The sequence below is a fragment of the Hemibagrus wyckioides genome, linkage group LG12, assembly GCF_019097595.1.
Source record: "Hemibagrus wyckioides isolate EC202008001 linkage group LG12, SWU_Hwy_1.0, whole genome shotgun sequence".
Taxonomy (NCBI): domain Eukaryota; kingdom Metazoa; phylum Chordata; class Actinopteri; order Siluriformes; family Bagridae; genus Hemibagrus; species Hemibagrus wyckioides.
The window spans coordinates 12,419,328-12,425,036 of NC_080721.1; the positions used below are offsets into that span (position 1 = coordinate 12,419,328).

Consider the following 5,709-nt stretch of genomic DNA (forward strand, 5'->3'; position numbering starts at 1 on the left):
CTCCACCATGGGTCCGATCGCTGTAACAGTACAGGAGGCACGTGCCTCCATAAGCCCCGCCTCTCCAGAGTGGAACGGTGGAACAGTCATGTTGATCTGATGTCATGTGATGTTCGATTATCTGCACTCCAAGGTCCAAGCATGGTCACGACACATCCCGGGGCCATACCCTGCCCCTCCACTAGAGGTCACCGTCACCAGAGTTCACTTCCTGTCTCTGGATTCTAAGAAGTGAAGTCTTGCCAAACATCTCCAGCGTTAATGCTGATGGTTTCTTTCCCAACTGTTCTTTTGTTTGTGTGAAGGTTTTACTCACATCGCTTAGTTACATAGTTCACTATATTCATAATGGACTTCCTTTCAGCAAACACTTTACCTGTAAATTATATTTCTTAACACCGTCACATCTTATTCTACATTTCTATTGCTATATGTGTTTTACAGATTGAATTGCATTGAATCAGTTTGAATTGAGTTTAATTGAATTGGTTGGAATCGAATTGAATCGATTTGAATCCATTTGAATGTAATTGCATCTAGTTGAATCGAATCAGTTTGAACTGAATTTTAATTGAATCAATTTAATTTTAATTGAATCAAATATATTTAATATTTGATATGAATTGAATCAATTTGAATATAATCAGTTTGAATTGAATTGGTTGGAATCGAATCAAATTGATTCCAAAAGAATCGAATCAATTCAAATCAAAACGGTTGGAATTGAATTGAATCGACTTGAATGGAATTGAATCAATTCGAAATGAATCAAATCTGTTTGAATGGAATATATTTGAATTGAATAGAATCAATTTGAAATCAATTGAATCAATTTGAATCAAATTAGTTTGAATGGAATTGATTCGAACTGAAATGAATTGGTTGGGTGAAGGTTTATAACTTGCATATGACAGACAGAGCTTTTTGGGTGAGATAAACTTTCACTACTCAGAAACGGAGGCAAAATCAAGAAGTTAACTTCAGACAGCAAACATCTAAACAACTACACACACACACGCACGCACACACACACACACAGTGTAGTCTGATGGCATGTGGAGTATGCACTGTAGATAGCACTTGACAAATAAACTAAAAGCAAATAGTTTGCAGAGTCTGTGTGTGTGTGTGTGTGTGAGAGAGAGCCAGAGAGAGTGCTGAATTCCTCTGCTCTCTCTCTCTCTCTTGCTCACCCACTCACGGTGTTCTTTTGCCCTTATATGGTAACACAATGGTGTGGGGAGAGAGAGAGAGAGAGAGAGAGAGAGTGAGAGAGTTTGTAGGTGTGGTCGATTGTTCAGGGCGGAAGAGGTGTATGGTTACGCCGACTCACTCACTCGCTCGCTCCCTTCCTCCACTCCTTCGTCACTCTTCCACCTCGTTCCTCGCTTTTCTTTACGAAGCATTGAAGGGGTCATGTGACCCAGGTCAATGTTAGAGAGAGAGAGAGAGAGAGAGAGACAGAGAGAGAGACAGAGAGAGAGAGCAAAAGAGAACGAGAGAGAGCGAGAGAGAGAAAAAGACAGGTAGAGGGTGAGAATGATATACAGAGAGAGAGACAGAAAGACAGAGATACAGTCAAAGACAGAATGAGATACAGAGAGAGAGAGAGAGAGAGAGGGAGGGAGAGAGAGACTGGTAGAAATGAAAATGAAACAGAGGGAGTGAGAGACAGACATGATATATAGACAGAGAAAGAGAGACTGGTGCAGGGAGAGAATGATATACAGATAGAGATAGAGAGAGAGAAAGAGAGAGAGAGAGAGAGAGACAGAATGAGCAGCGTGTTTCTGTTAATATGATATTAAACAGTTGTCTTTGGTGGAATGTCTGTTATCTCTGTCTTTTGATCTTCCAGATTAAAGACCCCTCCATCTCCACACACGCACACACAAGCACACACACACACACACACACACACACACACACACACATCAGTGTAGTCTGGTCATATGTGCACCTAAACATAATTTTCCTTTTTTTTAAGGAAGCAAAAGATTTAAAGTTCTCAGGTTTGTCTCTTGTAGCCTGATCTGAAGAGGATCTGATGACCATGACATCCTGAGGATCAGTGTGAACTCTAACCTCGCCGTGCCTTTAGGATATTTACAAGAGGGACTTCATGGTGTGTGATATAGTCTTTTTTTACTGATAATATTTAAACAAGCAGTTAACAAGTTGACATTTTGTTACCTGAAAGATTTGAAATGTCCTTCGTTGAACTTCGGTAAACTTTTACACTCGAATCTTTAGCCTAAACGGCCTGCTTTACAGTGCGGTCACAGAGCGGCCACTTTACAGAGAGATTAGTCTGGTTAGTTCTCCACATGTCTCCGTGTGTGTGTGTGTGTGTGACAAAGAGAGAGACTCGGTCAGCTGTATGGTTCTTCAGAATGTGGAAGAGAGCCGTCAGGCCTCGAGGGGAAACACGGCAGCCTCTCATACAGGAGGCTAATAAGCACCTTGAGCCTGATGGGAAAAGCATGATGTCATCTGTGGTCCATAATAACATACTGTGAACAGAGGGAGAGAGAGAGAGAGGGAGAGAGAGAGAGAGCTTGTGACATCATGAGGTTGGTATGATGTTCTCATATCATATGCTGTTATTGCAGGTGGCTGAGAGACATTAATGAGAGAGGGGGAGAGGGGGGGGAGAGGGGGAGAGAGGGAGAGAGAGAGAGAGAGAGAGACAGAGAGAGATATACATCAACTCTTAAATGTTAATTCCAGGACTAAAGGAATAGTCACTGCCCCGTGTTATTCCCCACTTTACCCATAAATAAACCCCCCAACAGATCTGTTAAACAGGAACGCCTTCATTCAGCACACTTTGTGAACATCCTGTGCTGTCCAGCTAGTGCTTTATTCCTCTTACCCCACAGCGATTGACCAATAATTACAGATTGTTATTTATTATAAAAAACATTACACAGTTTATCCATTATTTGTTACGTTTAATGTTGTGGAAAGTCTGTGGACCAAGATAGCTCCTGATCTCATTTACACTAGAGCTGAGGAAGAAATAAATAAAGAATAAAGAATAAACAAGAATAAATAAATGAAAAAAAAAAAACGCAGCTTGTCATGTTACCAAGGCAACCGCAGAGCGTAACCGCCTCCTCCTGTCCGGAAGAAGTCGGGAATCTTACAGTTCCAGCTCCACCTCGGACCGTCACCCCGCGCTGACCCTGGAGACTCCTTAGATACGTGTACATATATTAATAATCTCCTCTTTCCAGGAAGCTTCACCTCATCAGCCATTACACACCACTTTAATCTGTTCACGAGGAGCGTCCACTGTACAAGTCCCTGCGGCTATTACTGCTATAAAATAATAACCTGTTAGAAAGTGCGCATTCATTTAAAAAAATAAAAAGGCACATTTTGACCAATCAGATTTAAGAATTCAACAGTTAGTGAGCAGAATTCTGACCAATCAGATTTAAGAATTCAACAGTTAGTGAGCAGAATTCTGACCAATCAGATTTAAGAATTCAACAGTTAGTGAGCAGAATTCTGACCAATCAGATTTAAGAATTTAAGTTAGTGAGCAGAATTCTGACCAATCAGATTTAAGAATTTAAGTTAGTGAGCAGAATTCTGACCAATCAGATTTAAGAATTCAACAGTCAGTGAGCAGAATTCTGACCAATCAGATTTAAGAATTTAAGTTAGTGAGCAGAATTCTGACCAATCAGATTTTTTTTAATTTATCAATTAGTGAGCAGAATTCTGACCAATCAGATTTTTTTTAATTTATCAATTAGTGAGCAGAATTCTGACCAATCGGATTTAAGAACAGTTAGTGAGCTAATCATGTAATCTATATATGTCTTTAATGATAGTGACGTCACATTTTTCTCTCACACCACACAGATTTGCATTTTCACATATTTCAAGTTCACAAGGGAGTGAAATGAATCTCTGCAGGAAGTCTGAGCTCGCATTCCCACGTCCACCTTTTTCACTAAGCTTTTTATTCTTTGCCAGTCATATTTAGCTAGTGTTTAGCCTGACGGAGTGTTTATTTACCTGTAGGGATCGTGACGGAGACTGTGGGCGGAGACTCGACGCTGTAGAGCGACATTAACTAGAGTTAAGGGAAAGAGTGCAGCGTTAAGTCCTGACTCGTGTCACCTGACGAGGATGCTGGAGAGAAAGACTGAAGGAAAGAATGCGAGTGAAGACAGTTATAGCGCAAGTCAAGCGGTGAAAGATTTAGTGCGTTAAATGAGTCGAACAGAGAAGCAGAGAAAAAGAGAGAAAGAGACAGAGAGAGAGAGACAGAGACAGAGAGATGATAGATTGAGAGCTGAGAGGGAAATGAACTCATGCTGAGTAAATATATGAGGCAAGGCAGTGCACGCTGACGTCGCCATCGGCTGTAAAAGTCGCAATGAAGACACACGGCGTGTGTATTAATCACCCAGCGCACCTGTACTTCATGAAATGTGCCATGTCTTTGTGGGAAGCATTAAAGCAGCAGTATGTAACTTTATATACCATGTACACTGTATTGCCAAAAGTTTTGGGACATCTGTCTTTACCTGCACATGAATGTAATATGGAGTTGTACCGCCCCTTTACAGCTATAACAGCTTCAACTCTTCTGGGAAGGCTTTCCACAAGGTTTAGGAGTGTGTTTATGGGAATTTTTGACCATTCCTCTAGAAGTGCATTTGTGAGGTCAGGCACTGATGTTGGACGAGAAGGTCTGGGTCACAGTCTCCACTCTAATTCATCCCAAAGGTGTTCTATGGGGTTGAGGTCAGGACTCTGTGCAGGCCAGTCAAGTTCCTCCACACCAAACTCACTCATCCATGTCTTTATGGACCTTGCTTTGGTCACTGTTGTGCAGTCATGTTGGAACAGGAAGGGGTCATCCCCAAACTGTTCCCACAAAGAGCATGAAATTGTCCAAAATGTCTTGGTATGAAGCTGAAGCATTAAGAGTTCCTTTCACTGGAACTAAGGGGCCGAGCCCAACCCCTGAAAAACAACACCTCAATGATTTGGAGGGGTGTCCCAATACTTTTGGCAATATAGTGTATGTAGCAGTCAGTATTTTTTTTTTTAAAAAATGCTTCCTATGTTCCTCCATATTTCTCTGGAGAACCTGAAAAACCATTTCATCAACACGGTCTTACCCTCTGATAGCGGTGCAGTGGGAATAATCCCTCGTTTAATCTCTATCTGAAGATGAGTAAGTGATGCAGCGGCGCTTTATTCCTGTTCCTCCACATCTACACCAGAGTTACACGTCTGCAGGTCTCTCACATATCCAGTCTTTATTATTCTGGCAGTAAGATGGAATGTAGCTCAGGATTAATGAAGCTTCCACTCCTGGACTGTCACCTCTAAAAAATACTTTGGTCCTAATCTTAAGTCAAAGGATAAGTTTAACAAACTATCAAGCTGAGACAAGAGAGCCAACACACACACACACACACACAGCTCTTATGTGTTTGTGCATGCTGTTCTATTTCTGCAGCAGTAACATGAGACACAACCACAAAGCAATTCTGTAATTTCACTAAATGATTAAATAATGACGCAAAAGATTAAAGCAAATGACTCGGATAATAATAAAATAAAATAAAATAAATAAATAAATAATAATAATAATGATAATAACATGATGGCACTGAGCTTCACCCATGGTGTGTACAGCAACGATGAACGATGAAGGAGTAGAACTCAATCCCACCC

The 5,709-nt window shown here is 41.0% G+C and overlaps 1 long non-coding RNA gene across 1 annotated transcript; it reads right to left on the bottom strand.

The window, feature by feature from the left end:
• Positions 1 to 4,986, bottom strand: LOC131362730 (uncharacterized). The gene is made up of 3 exons (XR_009206232.1): positions 4,033 to 4,986; positions 3,092 to 3,198; positions 1 to 2,513 (listed from the first exon to the last, which is right to left on the bottom strand). It is a non-coding gene; the product is annotated as an uncharacterized LOC131362730 (long non-coding RNA).
• Between the last annotated feature and the right edge of the window lie 723 nt (positions 4,987 to 5,709).